General features: G+C 50.6%; 3 pseudogenes; all 3 read left to right on the plus strand.

Moving 5' to 3' along the window:
* The first annotated feature begins 1,137 nt into the window (after positions 1–1,137).
* Positions 1,138–1,255, plus strand: LOC124790635 (annotated as a pseudogene).
* A 6,682-nt stretch (positions 1,256–7,937) lies between these two features.
* LOC124790636 lies at positions 7,938–8,055 on the plus strand (annotated as a pseudogene).
* A 6,693-nt stretch (positions 8,056–14,748) lies between these two features.
* On the plus strand, positions 14,749–14,866 carry LOC124790637 (annotated as a pseudogene).
* Positions 14,867–16,019: the final 1,153 nt, after the last annotated feature.

A 16,019-nucleotide genomic window follows, 5' to 3' on the forward strand; every position in this document is an offset into this window, starting at 1 on the left:
TGGCTCCCTTCTTTTTTTTTGTTATTATGTCGCTACCCCTGGCAGCCCAATAAAAAAAGAAAGGTGCTGTTGGATCCCTTACATTTTCTCCTTTTTGCATCGCTACCCCTGCCAGCCCTCTTTTCATACTACCTTTCCGTTGTGACAAAGATGCTTCCTTCAGCAATTTAAACGTGCCAAGAAATCCTTGACAATAACGAAACACTACGAATCGACAGATGTGATCTGAAATAAGCCCGGGCCTCCTACTGTTTCGTAGCAGTGCAAAGTTCCAACAAAAAGAAATTGAAAATAAACGACTGTAATAAACATAAGATACGATATTAATGGCCTCAGCTCGAAGAAGAATGTGCCAAGGAAGATTTCCAAAGAGTCTCTGGAGATAACAAAACAGTACGAACCGACAGATACGTTCTGAAATACGTCAGGGCTTATTGTTTTGTTGCATTGTACGGCTGCAGATTTGTAAACAAAAATTTCTCTTTCGTCGCTAGAAGAGATGGATGCTTTGGCGACCCTCCTGTGTCCTGCGTCCCTGTTTTCGCACCTTTCCACGGCACGGCGCTGCCCTACCCGCCGCAAACGGCGTCTCGGACACGCCCGTTAGGCCCACGGCCGTCTCGCAGATGTTTGTCGTGCTTGTACTGTCATATGGGCCACGACCCGAGCGGCAGCGAGCGGCAGTCGAGCAAAGTCGGGACAAGTCGGGACGGGGACAGGGATAGGAATGGTGCGAATGCACTGCGAACTACGCAGACACCTGGTGTGAGGCGAGGCGAGGCGAGGAAGCCCACATCGCTACCAGTGGCGCCCTCCAGCACGACACTGCCACACCCCGCACAGGCCCTCCGCTGGACACCAGGGACAAGATGCGCCCTCCGCTAGTGTCGAAGGCTGCACGCGCCCAGCGAATGACAGGACGTGCAACGAGCAGCAGTGCGTCTCACACACGCGGCGGTGCGCCCGCTAATTCGGCCGTCGCTCCGCTGGGACGCCGGGCGCGCCCCCCGCGCCGTCCTCGAGGAGCCGGCTGTTGCGGAAGGAAGTGCTTTCGTCAAATGCGGCGGAAAACTAACATTTTGTGTATTGGGAGAGAAGCCGAACGCGTATTCTGCCGTGCTCCTACATTACATGAGTGCCAACGGCCATACCATGATGATTGCACCGGTTCTCGTCCGATCACCGAAGTTAAGCATCATTGGGCCCGGTTAGTACTTGGCTGGCTGCCCGCCTGGCAACACCTCGGTGCCGAGCGAGCAGTACTTCCGTGTGCGACTTGGTCGGCGGCGCCTCGTGTGCCGTCTGTCTTCTGCCTCGCGGCTACATTTCATCAAGTCCGTAAGTAATGGAAAGTTTCTATGATGCTAGTGAAGAGCGTGAAAATAACGTACAATGTGAATTCGATAGTTCCGTCGGAAAACCGTCAGCTTTCGAAATTCATCGCTGGATACTCGAGGAATTGTGTTTATCGACCGATGACGTTCTTGGTGTTCAGTTTGACACTTTTATTAATTCTGTGTTTTTGAAGTTGAAAACTCCGGAATTATGTGATACTGTTGTCAATGTTAATAATGGCGTCCGTAAATTTAGACATCTAGACGGTCGCATTAGTAATGTGAATATTTCTCATGGTGGGTTTGGCCTTCGAAATGTTCGTGTGTTTAACTTGCCTTTTGAAATTCGGAATGACACGATATCTCGTCATTTGCGGCCGTACGGGACCGTGCTATCTGTTACTAAAGAAAAGTGGTCCTCCGCCTATGTTTTTCAAGTTGAAAATGGCGTGAGGAGTGTTAAGATGGTCGTACGACAGCATATTCCGTCCTTTTTGCTAGTTAACGGTCATCGTGCTTTCATAACATATAGTGGTCAACCTCAGACGTGCTCTTTTTGTGGTGCTGTCGGTCATTACCGACAAAACTGCCCTAAACGTAGGCCGCCTGTTCAGTTGCCACGTGTGGATGTGTTAGGTGGGCCTAGTTTTGCCTCTGTTGCTGCGACGAGTTTAGGTTCCGCCCCCCCCGCACGTGTGCAGCTCGCAGCCGTCCCCCCTGTGCCGACCGCCGCTGACGCCATGGATACGTCTGTTCCCGATAGTGACTTTGTTTCTGTACCTCCTGTTGAGCCCTCTTTGGTCGCGGATGCGACACCTGTACCTATTACTAAAAAACCGATAGTGGACGATGTTTCACCGAAATCCGTGCCGCTGTCGGCCGTTGTTCCGCATCCTGTCCCGGTTGCGGAACCCGATAAATCGGCGGTTGTTCCAACTCCCGTCCCCGACAGTGTCTCTGTTGCCGGTGATGTTGTTGTTGACAGTGAGGCTTTTACTGCGCCTAAACCCCGTAGAGACCGGAATGTTGCTCGGGCTTCTGGCACACCGCGTTTGCGTAGTGCCAGTAGTTCTGCTTCTTTCGATACGCGTGGTGTTTCGGCCAAAAATCGGAGTCCGTCTCCGGTGGCGCGTTCTCCTGCCCCCCCTCACGCTCAGTCGGTTGGTCAACCGACCTCCCGACAGCCGGCTGCGCGCTCCGGGGCCGATCTCGGCCAGCGCCCGTCTCAGGGAGGGGGCGGCAGGCGGCAGGCGAAAAAGCAGACATCTTCCCGCACCCAGCCAGAGGGTGCTGTTGTAACTGCCACGCAGCAACGTGATATCACGGTTCAACACCTAAAAACATTCTTGAGTCAACCGTTTTTCGCTGCCGATTCCGACATGGCGGTAGATCCGCCTGTGTCTGTGACGCCCCCACCCTTACCAACAAAACGAAAGGCCGAAGATTCGCACCATCGTCGTGCCCCCCCTTCCACCCACGATTTGGTGCCGGCCTTATCTTCTGATGTCGTAATGCCCGCTGTGGAGCATTCCATCGCGGGGGATCCCGTCACAGTTTCCGGGACCCCACCGCCTCCGCCCCCCCCTCCTAGTCAATCACGGGCATGGTCGGAGGATGTTGAGGCAGGTGATTCCCATTAGTGCGACTCTTTGTATGTCCTTCCCCCTCCGCGCACGTTGGTATGTTTTATTGTGTTTTACGCGTTTTCATGTTTTTCTGTTCTTGTTTTTTCCCTGTGTTTTACGTATATATGTTTCCCGATTGTAGCCAGTGGAACATTTTAACGGTAAATCTTAATAAGCTGCGAAATCCGCAGAAAGCAATGCTTCTTAAAGATTTTTTGTATGATAATCACTGTCACGTCGCCTTTTTACAGGAGGTGACTTGTGAAGCGCTTTTATATTTGAACGATTTTACTGATTTTATTGTGATTGACAATGTTGCGCCTGATTCTGATACGGGCACTGCAATTTTAGTACGTTCTGGCTTACCTGTTTCTAATGTTGACATTTTACCGACCGGTCGTGCTGTTGCCTGTACCATTTTTGGCATTTTGTTTGTGAATGTGTACGCTCCGTCGGGAAATGTTAAACCGGCCAGGGCTGAATTTTATGGTAGGGATTTATGTCAGCTTTTATCTAGGAATGTCGATACTTTAATCGTCGGGGGTGATTTTAATTGTGTTTTAGACGACAGAGATCAGGAGCCGCGTCCGAACCAATGCCACGAACTGGGTGCTTTGGTCACTAGTTTTCATTTGCTCGACACGTGGCGTGTTTTACACCCCGATTTTACTTATTTCACATATTTTTACGGTGCGGGGCGTAGCCGTCTCGATCGCATTTATGTGTCTAGGCAGTTGTCTGCCCGTATTTGTACTGCTGACGTGACTCCTGTCATATTTTCCGACCACTCCAGCTATTCCTGTCGTCTTTTATTACCTCGTTTGTGTGTTCCTCGTCGTACTAATTTGTGGAAGTTTAATTGTAGTTTACTTAATGACGACCATTTTGTGACTAGTTTTAACCGTATGTGGCAGAGGTTGGTGCGAACTCGCGGCGGTCATAGCAGCACCATTGAGTGGTGGGTTGCGATCGCTAAGCCGGCGATTCGCAACTTTTTAATCGATTATAGCCGTGAGGCGGCACGCTGGCGTCGGGCGACGGCTCGCTTCCGCCAGGATTGTTTACGCGATTTGGCGTTGCGAGTGACGTCACGGCCCGATTTGTTGCCCACTCTGAAGCGATTTCAAGCTCAGCTTTTAATTGACATGCGTGCCGCTAGTGATGGGGTGACCGTCCGCAGTCAGCCTGCAGGTTTTGTTGCTGGGGAACCTCTGTCCATTTATCATTTAAATCGGGAACGCAAACGCCGCGAACGTTTGCGCATTACTGTTTGGCAGTTGCGGAACGGCGGTCGGACTTCTGTACAGTCGGACATTGAAAACGATATCTTCGAACATTTTGCATCGCTTTTCCGTGATGTTGACGTTGATTCCGATACGTTGCGAGATTTCTTGCGGGTTGTTCCACATGTTTTAACTCGCCCGGACAGGCATCTTTTAAATGACGCCTATACGTCCGATGAAGTTTTCGACGCCGTTCGGCGGAGTCCCAAAGGGAAGTCTCCGGGTCCCGATGGGATTCCTGCGGAATTTTATTCGAAATTTTTTCCCCTTTTAAGTGAGATTTTAGTGGATTTAGCGAACGATATTCGCAATGGTGTGACTGTACCAACTGCCTTTGTGGAGGGGGTTGTGACGCTTGTTCCCAAATCCCGTGCTGTACCTCATATCGATGCTGTCCGTCCGATTACTTTATTAAATGCTGACTACAAGATCGTTACGCGCTGCGTCGCTCAGCGACTTAAAAACGTCTTGCCGACCGTACTTAGTGATCAGCAAACATGTGCGGTCCGAGATCGGAATATCTTTGACGCTATCCTTGCTTACAGAGACTGTATAGGATATGTGAAAAGTGCTCGGCTCCGGACAGCGGCGATTTTATTAGTTGACTTTAAAAATGCCTTTGACCGCATTAGTCATTTTTATTTGCGTCGGGTTATGGTACGCATGGGGTTTGGTTATATATTTACCCGATTCGTGACGCATTTGTTGCAACCTGCTACTTCCCGTATATGTGTCAATGGTCGTCTCACTCCTGCTTTCCGTGTGGGTCGTTCCGTGCGGCAGGGGTGTCCACTTTCCATGGCGCTTTTTGCCATTGCGCTGGATCCCCTCCTCCGTTCTATCAGTCAGGACTGTCGCGGCATTCAGATGGGGACTACCAGATTGGTTTGTCGCGCATATGCTGATGACCTTGGCGTATTTATTGAACATATCGACGACGTTGACAGGTTGCATGTTGTTTTGCACAACTTTGGAAAGGCTACGGGGGCGGTTATCAATCCCCGGAAAACTGTGCTTTTGCCGCTCACCGCCCGCGCACGTACCCTACATAGGGACTGGTTTTGTGTCCAGCTGCAGCCTACCGTTCTTGGGATACTTCTATCTTCGAACCCACAGCAGATGGCAGCCTTGAATTGGCGGCCTACGCTGTATCGGATTCGTGCGGTTGCCAGGATCTATGCGGTCCGGAATGTGGCCCTTCGGGATAAGGTGCATTTGATAAATGTCAATATCTTGGCGCGAGCATGGTACCTTGCGCAGGTTCTCCCGGTCCCCAAGCAGTTGGGGCGCGCCATCCAACAGGCGGTTTACTGGTTTTTATGGAGGGGGGAGATTTTTAAGGTATCGCATGCTGTCTGCACCTTGGACCTGTCCGATGGCGGTTTAGGACTAGTTGATTTTTCCGCCAAATGTGCGGCCCTTTTTTGGAAGCGAACTACTGCTGTTATTCAGAAAGCTCCTTGCGGTCCCACTGCGTTTGTTTTTAATCGTTACCGTCCTCTTTCTGAAGTGGCCCCTGTTTCTGTGTCGCACATCCCGTTCTACCTTTCTTATGTGCGCCGCTACTTTCTTGATAATAGTTACCTGGCGCTCTGTGACATCTCCGTCCACACGGTTAGCGCTGTCTGCACGGCTTTCCGCGGACCTCCCGTTCGCTGCAAGTGGGAGTATCGGTTGCCACGCTGCAACTGGGTGGCAGTGTGGAAAAACCTCGCCAATGACGTTCTCCCGGCTTCCGTCCACGCGGTGTGGTACAAGGTGGTGCATCGCACCATCCCTACCAACTCCAAACTTTATTCTATAAATCTCATCCCGTCTGGTGAGTGTGACGTGTGTACTGCCGACGACACTATTGAACACCGCTTTGCGTGTGACCGCTTCCGCCGTGTTTGGGAAGTCGCCAGGGACATGATTCGTTTGATTCAGAGGGTGGACACTCGCACTGTTACAGTGGATGCTGTCTTAATTCCGCAGTGTGTCGTTTACCCCACCACGAAGCGAAATGCCACGGTGTGGATCTTTGGCCACACGGTGTTTGCTCTCTTCTCCCTCAAGTTGTCTACCGATCTGGGCTTTCTCACCTATCTATGGACCCAACATCTTCAGATTCAGGCATCGCCACACTATCGGCGAAATTTTGCTAATTTTTTGCAGGCCGCACTGGCGCATGCTTTTGCACGGCTTTCCGTACCTGCGTAGCATCGACGTTTTATTTTCTCTTATCTCTTCACTTGCCTTTGAGCGACACGGTATGAATATGCGTTACTGCGACTTTTTCAAATTTTCTGGAACGACATTTGACGTCCCTTGATCACCGAACGAAATCAGAAGTCTTTTCGTTTTTTCTGGGCGTTCTTGCCATATTTTCTGTTTTGCCCTGTGCGTCAGTTTTCTTAATTTCATTATTCGTTTTTTCCCAGTTTGTGGCGTGACGGGAATTTTGTTGCTGTTTCAGTTCTCAGTCGTAGTGGTGACTGTTTTGCGTTTTTCTCTGTTTTTCTCATTATTTTCATTTCACTTATTGTAAAAAAAAAAATAAAAAAAAAAAAAGGTGCTGTTGGCTCCCTTCTTTTTTTTTGTTATTATGTCGCTACCCCTGGCAGCCCAATAAAAAAAGAAAGGTGCTGTTGGATCCCTTACATTTTCTCCTTTTTGCATCGCTACCCCTGCCAGCCCTCTTTTCATACTACCTTTCCGTTGTGACAAAGATGCTTCCTTCAGCAATTTAAACGTGCCAAGAAATCCTTGACAATAACGAAACACTACGAATCGACAGATGTGATCTGAAATAAGCCCGGGCCTCCTACTGTTTCGTAGCAGTGCAAAGTTCCAACAAAAAGAAATTGAAAATAAACGACTGTAATAAACATAAGATACGATATTAATGGCCTCAGCTCGAAGAAGAATGTGCCAAGGAAGATTTCCAAAGAGTCTCTGGAGATAACAAAACAGTACGAACCGACAGATACGTTCTGAAATACGTCAGGGCTTATTGTTTTGTTGCATTGTACGGCTGCAGATTTGTAAACAAAAATTTCTCTTTCGTCGCTAGAAGAGATGGATGCTTTGGCGACCCTCCTGTGTCCTGCGTCCCTGTTTTCGCACCTTTCCACGGCACGGCGCTGCCCTACCCGCCGCAAACGGCGTCTCGGACACGCCCGTTAGGCCCACGGCCGTCTCGCAGATGTTTGTCGTGCTTGTACTGTCATATGGGCCACGACCCGAGCGGCAGCGAGCGGCAGTCGAGCAAAGTCGGGACAAGTCGGGACGGGGACAGGGATAGGAATGGTGCGAATGCACTGCGAACTACGCAGACACCTGGTGTGAGGCGAGGCGAGGCGAGGAAGCCCACATCGCTACCAGTGGCGCCCTCCAGCACGACACTGCCACACCCCGCACAGGCCCTCCGCTGGACACCAGGGACAAGATGCGCCCTCCGCTAGTGTCGAAGGCTGCACGCGCCCAGCGAATGACAGGACGTGCAACGAGCAGCAGTGCGTCTCACACACGCGGCGGTGCGCCCGCTAATTCGGCCGTCGCTCCGCTGGGACGCCGGGCGCGCCCCCCGCGCCGTCCTCGAGGAGCCGGCTGTTGCGGAAGGAAGTGCTTTCGTCAAATGCGGCGGAAAACTAACATTTTGTGTATTGGGAGAGAAGCCGAACGCGTATTCTGCCGTGCTCCTACATTACATGAGTGCCAACGGCCATACCATGATGATTGCACCGGTTCTCGTCCGATCACCGAAGTTAAGCATCATTGGGCCCGGTTAGTACTTGGCTGGCTGCCCGCCTGGCAACACCTCGGTGCCGAGCGAGCAGTACTTCCGTGTGCGACTTGGTCGGCGGCGCCTCGTGTGCCGTCTGTCTTCTGCCTCGCGGCTACATTTCATCAAGTCCGTAAGTAATGGAAAGTTTCTATGATGCTAGTGAAGAGCGTGAAAATAACGTACAATGTGAATTCGATAGTTCCGTCGGAAAACCGTCAGCTTTCGAAATTCATCGCTGGATACTCGAGGAATTGTGTTTATCGACCGATGACGTTCTTGGTGTTCAGTTTGACACTTTTATTAATTCTGTGTTTTTGAAGTTGAAAACTCCGGAATTATGTGATACTGTTGTCAATGTTAATAATGGCGTCCGTAAATTTAGACATCTAGACGGTCGCATTAGTAATGTGAATATTTCTCATGGTGGGTTTGGCCTTCGAAATGTTCGTGTGTTTAACTTGCCTTTTGAAATTCGGAATGACACGATATCTCGTCATTTGCGGCCGTACGGGACCGTGCTATCTGTTACTAAAGAAAAGTGGTCCTCCGCCTATGTTTTTCAAGTTGAAAATGGCGTGAGGAGTGTTAAGATGGTCGTACGACAGCATATTCCGTCCTTTTTGCTAGTTAACGGTCATCGTGCTTTCATAACATATAGTGGTCAACCTCAGACGTGCTCTTTTTGTGGTGCTGTCGGTCATTACCGACAAAACTGCCCTAAACGTAGGCCGCCTGTTCAGTTGCCACGTGTGGATGTGTTAGGTGGGCCTAGTTTTGCCTCTGTTGCTGCGACGAGTTTAGGTTCCGCCCCCCCCGCACGTGTGCAGCTCGCAGCCGTCCCCCCTGTGCCGACCGCCGCTGACGCCATGGATACGTCTGTTCCCGATAGTGACTTTGTTTCTGTACCTCCTGTTGAGCCCTCTTTGGTCGCGGATGCGACACCTGTACCTATTACTAAAAAACCGATAGTGGACGATGTTTCACCGAAATCCGTGCCGCTGTCGGCCGTTGTTCCGCATCCTGTCCCGGTTGCGGAACCCGATAAATCGGCGGTTGTTCCAACTCCCGTCCCCGACAGTGTCTCTGTTGCCGGTGATGTTGTTGTTGACAGTGAGGCTTTTACTGCGCCTAAACCCCGTAGAGACCGGAATGTTGCTCGGGCTTCTGGCACACCGCGTTTGCGTAGTGCCAGTAGTTCTGCTTCTTTCGATACGCGTGGTGTTTCGGCCAAAAATCGGAGTCCGTCTCCGGTGGCGCGTTCTCCTGCCCCCCCTCACGCTCAGTCGGTTGGTCAACCGACCTCCCGACAGCCGGCTGCGCGCTCCGGGGCCGATCTCGGCCAGCGCCCGTCTCAGGGAGGGGGCGGCAGGCGGCAGGCGAAAAAGCAGACATCTTCCCGCACCCAGCCAGAGGGTGCTGTTGTAACTGCCACGCAGCAACGTGATATCACGGTTCAACACCTAAAAACATTCTTGAGTCAACCGTTTTTCGCTGCCGATTCCGACATGGCGGTAGATCCGCCTGTGTCTGTGACGCCCCCACCCTTACCAACAAAACGAAAGGCCGAAGATTCGCACCATCGTCGTGCCCCCCCTTCCACCCACGATTTGGTGCCGGCCTTATCTTCTGATGTCGTAATGCCCGCTGTGGAGCATTCCATCGCGGGGGATCCCGTCACAGTTTCCGGGACCCCACCGCCTCCGCCCCCCCCTCCTAGTCAATCACGGGCATGGTCGGAGGATGTTGAGGCAGGTGATTCCCATTAGTGCGACTCTTTGTATGTCCTTCCCCCTCCGCGCACGTTGGTATGTTTTATTGTGTTTTACGCGTTTTCATGTTTTTCTGTTCTTGTTTTTTCCCTGTGTTTTACGTATATATGTTTCCCGATTGTAGCCAGTGGAACATTTTAACGGTAAATCTTAATAAGCTGCGAAATCCGCAGAAAGCAATGCTTCTTAAAGATTTTTTGTATGATAATCACTGTCACGTCGCCTTTTTACAGGAGGTGACTTGTGAAGCGCTTTTATATTTGAACGATTTTACTGATTTTATTGTGATTGACAATGTTGCGCCTGATTCTGATACGGGCACTGCAATTTTAGTACGTTCTGGCTTACCTGTTTCTAATGTTGACATTTTACCGACCGGTCGTGCTGTTGCCTGTACCATTTTTGGCATTTTGTTTGTGAATGTGTACGCTCCGTCGGGAAATGTTAAACCGGCCAGGGCTGAATTTTATGGTAGGGATTTATGTCAGCTTTTATCTAGGAATGTCGATACTTTAATCGTCGGGGGTGATTTTAATTGTGTTTTAGACGACAGAGATCAGGAGCCGCGTCCGAACCAATGCCACGAACTGGGTGCTTTGGTCACTAGTTTTTCATTTGCTCGACACGTGGCGTGTTTTACACCCCGATTTTACTTATTTCACATATTTTTACGGTGCGGGGCGTAGCCGTCTCGATCGCATTTATGTGTCTAGGCAGTTGTCTGCCCGTATTTGTACTGCTGACGTGACTCCTGTCATATTTTCCGACCACTCCAGCTATTCCTGTCGTCTTTTATTACCTCGTTTGTGTGTTCCTCGTCGTACTAATTTGTGGAAGTTTAATTGTAGTTTACTTAATGACGACCATTTTGTGACTAGTTTTAACCGTATGTGGCAGAGGTTGGTGCGAACTCGCGGCGGTCATAGCAGCACCATTGAGTGGTGGGTTGCGATCGCTAAGCCGGCGATTCGCAACTTTTTAATCGATTATAGCCGTGAGGCGGCACGCTGGCGTCGGGCGACGGCTCGCTTCCGCCAGGATTGTTTACGCGATTTGGCGTTGCGAGTGACGTCACGGCCCGATTTGTTGCCCACTCTGAAGCGATTTCAAGCTCAGCTTTTAATTGACATGCGTGCCGCTAGTGATGGGGTGACCGTCCGCAGTCAGCCTGCAGGTTTTGTTGCTGGGGAACCTCTGTCCATTTATCATTTAAATCGGGAACGCAAACGCCGCGAACGTTTGCGCATTACTGTTTGGCAGTTGCGGAACGGCGGTCGGACTTCTGTACAGTCGGACATTGAAAACGATATCTTCGAACATTTTGCATCGCTTTTCCGTGATGTTGACGTTGATTCCGATACGTTGCGAGATTTCTTGCGGGTTGTTCCACATGTTTTAACTCGCCCGGACAGGCATCTTTTAAATGACGCCTATACGTCCGATGAAGTTTTCGACGCCGTTCGGCGGAGTCCCAAAGGGAAGTCTCCGGGTCCCGATGGGATTCCTGCGGAATTTTATTCGAAATTTTTTCCCCTTTTAAGTGAGATTTTAGTGGATTTAGCGAACGATATTCGCAATGGTGTGACTGTACCAACTGCCTTTGTGGAGGGGGTTGTGACGCTTGTTCCCAAATCCCGTGCTGTACCTCATATCGATGCTGTCCGTCCGATTACTTTATTAAATGCTGACTACAAGATCGTTACGCGCTGCGTCGCTCAGCGACTTAAAAACGTCTTGCCGACCGTACTTAGTGATCAGCAAACATGTGCGGTCCGAGATCGGAATATCTTTGACGCTATCCTTGCTTACAGAGACTGTATAGGATATGTGAAAAGTGCTCGGCTCCGGACAGCGGCGATTTTATTAGTTGACTTTAAAAATGCCTTTGACCGCATTAGTCATTTTTATTTGCGTCGGGTTATGGTACGCATGGGGTTTGGTTATATATTTACCCGATTCGTGACGCATTTGTTGCAACCTGCTACTTCCCGTATATGTGTCAATGGTCGTCTCACTCCTGCTTTCCGTGTGGGTCGTTCCGTGCGGCAGGGGTGTCCACTTTCCATGGCGCTTTTTGCCATTGCGCTGGATCCCCTCCTCCGTTCTATCAGTCAGGACTGTCGCGGCATTCAGATGGGGACTACCAGATTGGTTTGTCGCGCATATGCTGATGACCTTGGCGTATTTATTGAACATATCGACGACGTTGACAGGTTGCATGTTGTTTTGCACAACTTTGGAAAGGCTACGGGGGCGGTTATCAATCCCCGGAAAACTGTGCTTTTGCCGCTCACCGCCCGCGCACGTACCCTACATAGGGACTGGTTTTGTGTCCAGCTGCAGCCTACCGTTCTTGGGATACTTCTATCTTCGAACCCACAGCAGATGGCAGCCTTGAATTGGCGGCCTACGCTGTATCGGATTCGTGCGGTTGCCAGGATCTATGCGGTCCGGAATGTGGCCCTTCGGGATAAGGTGCATTTGATAAATGTCAATATCTTGGCGCGAGCATGGTACCTTGCGCAGGTTCTCCCGGTCCCCAAGCAGTTGGGGCGCGCCATCCAACAGGCGGTTTACTGGTTTTTATGGAGGGGGGAGATTTTTAAGGTATCGCATGCTGTCTGCACCTTGGACCTGTCCGATGGCGGTTTAGGACTAGTTGATTTTTCCGCCAAATGTGCGGCCCTTTTTTGGAAGCGAACTACTGCTGTTATTCAGAAAGCTCCTTGCGGTCCCACTGCGTTTGTTTTTAATCGTTACCGTCCTCTTTCTGAAGTGGCCCCTGTTTCTGTGTCGCACATCCCGTTCTACCTTTCTTATGTGCGCCGCTACTTTCTTGATAATAGTTACCTGGCGCTCTGTGACATCTCCGTCCACACGGTTAGCGCTGTCTGCACGGCTTTCCGCGGACCTCCCGTTCGCTGCAAGTGGGAGTATCGGTTGCCACGCTGCAACTGGGTGGCAGTGTGGAAAAACCTCGCCAATGACGTTCTCCCCGGCTTCCGTCCACGCGGTGTGGTACAAGGTGGTGCATCGCACCATCCCTACCAACTCCAAACTTTATTCTATAAATCTCATCCCGTCTGGTGAGTGTGACGTGTGTACTGCCGACGACACTATTGAACACCGCTTTGCGTGTGACCGCTTCCGCCGTGTTTGGGAAGTCGCCAGGGACATGATTCGTTTGATTCAGAGGGTGGACACTCGCACTGTTACAGTGGATGCTGTCTTAATTCCGCAGTGTGTCGTTTACCCCACCACGAAGCGAAATGCCACGGTGTGGATCTTTGGCCACACGGTGTTTGCTCTCTTCTCCCTCAAGTTGTCTACCGATCTGGGCTTTCTCACCTATCTATGGACCCCAACATCTTCAGATTCAGGCATCGCCACACTATCGGCGAAATTTTGCTAATTTTTTGCAGGCCGCACTGGCGCATGCTTTTGCACGGCTTTCCGTACCTGCGTAGCATCGACGTTTTATTTTCTCTTATCTCTTCACTTGCCTTTGAGCGACACGGTATGAATATGCGTTACTGCGACTTTTTCAAATTTTCTGGAACGACATTTGACGTCCCTTGATCACCGAACGAAATCAGAAGTCTTTTCGTTTTTTCTGGGCGTTCTTGCCATATTTTCTGTTTTGCCCTGTGCGTCAGTTTTCTTAATTTCATTATTCGTTTTTTCCCAGTTTGTGGCGTGACGGGAATTTTGTTGCTGTTTCAGTTCTCAGTCGTAGTGGTGACTGTTTTGCGTTTTTCTCTGTTTTTCTCATTATTTTCATTTCACTTATTGTAAAAAAAAAATAAAAAAAAAAAAAAAGGTGCTGTTGGCTCCCTTCTTTTTTTTTGTTATTATGTCGCTACCCCTGGCAGCCCAATAAAAAAAGAAAGGTGCTGTTGGATCCCTTACATTTTCTCCTTTTTGCATCGCTACCCCTGCCAGCCCTCTTTTCATACTACCTTTCCGTTGTGACAAAGATGCTTCCTTCAGCAATTTAAACGTGCCAAGAAATCCTTGACAATAACGAAACACTACGAATCGACAGATGTGATCTGAAATAAGCCCGGGCCTCCTACTGTTTCGTAGCAGTGCAAAGTTCCAACAAAAAGAAATTGAAAATAAACGACTGTAATAAACATAAGATACGATATTAATGGCCTCAGCTCGAAGAAGAATGTGCCAAGGAAGATTTCCAAAGAGTCTCTGGAGATAACAAAACAGTACGAACCGACAGATACGTTCTGAAATACGTCAGGGCTTATTGTTTTGTTGCATTGTACGGCTGCAGATTTGTAAACAAAAATTTCTCTTTCGTCGCTAGAAGAGATGGATGCTTTGGCGACCCTCCTGTGTCCTGCGTCCCTGTTTTCGCACCTTTCCACGGCACGGCGCTGCCCTACCCGCCGCAAACGGCGTCTCGGACACGCCCGTTAGGCCCACGGCCGTCTCGCAGATGTTTGTCGTGCTTGTACTGTCATATGGGCCACGACCCGAGCGGCAGCGAGCGGCAGTCGAGCAAAGTCGGGACAAGTCGGGACGGGGACAGGGGATAGGAATGGTGCGAATGCACTGCGAACTACGCAGACACCTGGTGTGAGGCGAGGCGAGGCGAGGCGAGGAAGCCCACATCGCTACCAGTGGCGCCCTCCAGCACGACACTGCCACACCCCGCACAGGCCCTCCGCTGGACACCAGGGACAAGATGCGCCCTCCGCTAGTGTCGAAGGCTGCACGCGCCCAGCGAATGACAGGACGTGCAACGAGCAGCAGTGCGTCTCACACACGCGGCGGTGCGCCCGCTAATTCGGCCGTCGCTCCGCTGGGACGCCGGGCGCGCCCCCCCGCGCCGTCCTCGAGGAGCCGGCTGTTGCGGAAGGAAGTGCTTTCGTCAAATGCGGCGGAAAACTAACATTTTGTGTATTGGGAGAGAAGCCGAACGCGTATTCTGCCGTGCTCCTACATTACATGAGTGCCAACGGCCATACCATGATGATTGCACCGGTTCTCGTCCGATCACCGAAGTTAAGCATCATTGGGCCCGGTTAGTACTTGGCTGGCTGCCCGCCTGGCAACACCTCGGTGCCGAGCGAGCAGTACTTCCGTGTGCGACTTGGTCGGCGGCGCCTCGTGTGCCGTCTGTCTTCTGCCTCGCGGCTACATTTCATCAAGTCCGTAAGTAATGGAAAGTTTCTATGATGCTAGTGAAGAGCGTGAAAATAACGTACAATGTGAATTCGATAGTTCCGTCGGAAAACCGTCAGCTTTCGAAATTCATCGCTGGATACTCGAGGAATTGTGTTTATCGACCGATGACGTTCTTGGTGTTCAGTTTGACACTTTTATTAATTCTGTGTTTTTGAAGTTGAAAACTCCGGAATTATGTGATACTGTTGTCAATGTTAATAATGGCGTCCGTAAATTTAGACATCTAGACGGTCGCATTAGTAATGTGAATATTTCTCATGGTGGGTTTGGCCTTCGAAATGTTCGTGTGTTTAACTTGCCTTTTGAAATTCGGAATGACACGATATCTCGTCATTTGCGGCCGTACGGGACCGTGCTATCTGTTACTAAAGAAAAGTGGTCCTCCGCCTATGTTTTTCAAGTTGAAAATGGCGTGAGGAGTGTTAAGATGGTCGTACGACAGCATATTCCGTCCTTTTTGCTAGTTAACGGTCATCGTGCTTTCATAACATATAGTGGTCAACCTCAGACGTGCTCTTTTTGTGGTGCTGTCGGTCATTACCGACAAAACTGCCCTAAACGTAGGCCGCCTGTTCAGTTGCCACGTGTGGATGTGTTAGGTGGGCCTAGTTTTGCCTCTGTTGCTGCGACGAGTTTAGGTTCCGCCCCCCCCGCACGTGTGCAGCTCGCAGCCGTCCCCCCTGTGCCGACCGCCCGCTGACGCCATGGATACGTCTGTTCCCGATAGTGACTTTGTTTCTGTACCTCCTGTTGAGCCCTCTTTGGTCGCGGATGCGACACCTGTACCTATTACTAAAAAACCGATAGTGGACGATGTTTCACCGAAATCCGTGCCGCTGTCGGCCGTTGTTCCGCATCCTGTCCCGGTTGCGGAACCCGATAAATCGGCGGTTGTTCCAACTCCCGTCCCCGACAGTGTCTCTGTTGCCGGTGATGTTGTTGTTGACAGTGAGGCTTTTACTGCGCCTAAACCCCGTAGAGACCGGAATGTTGCTCGGGCTTCTGGCACACCGCGTTTGCGTAGTGCCAGTAGTTCT

This window comes from Schistocerca piceifrons, chromosome 3 (genome assembly GCF_021461385.2).
Source record: "Schistocerca piceifrons isolate TAMUIC-IGC-003096 chromosome 3, iqSchPice1.1, whole genome shotgun sequence".
Taxonomy (NCBI): Eukaryota; Metazoa; Arthropoda; class Insecta; order Orthoptera; family Acrididae; genus Schistocerca; species Schistocerca piceifrons.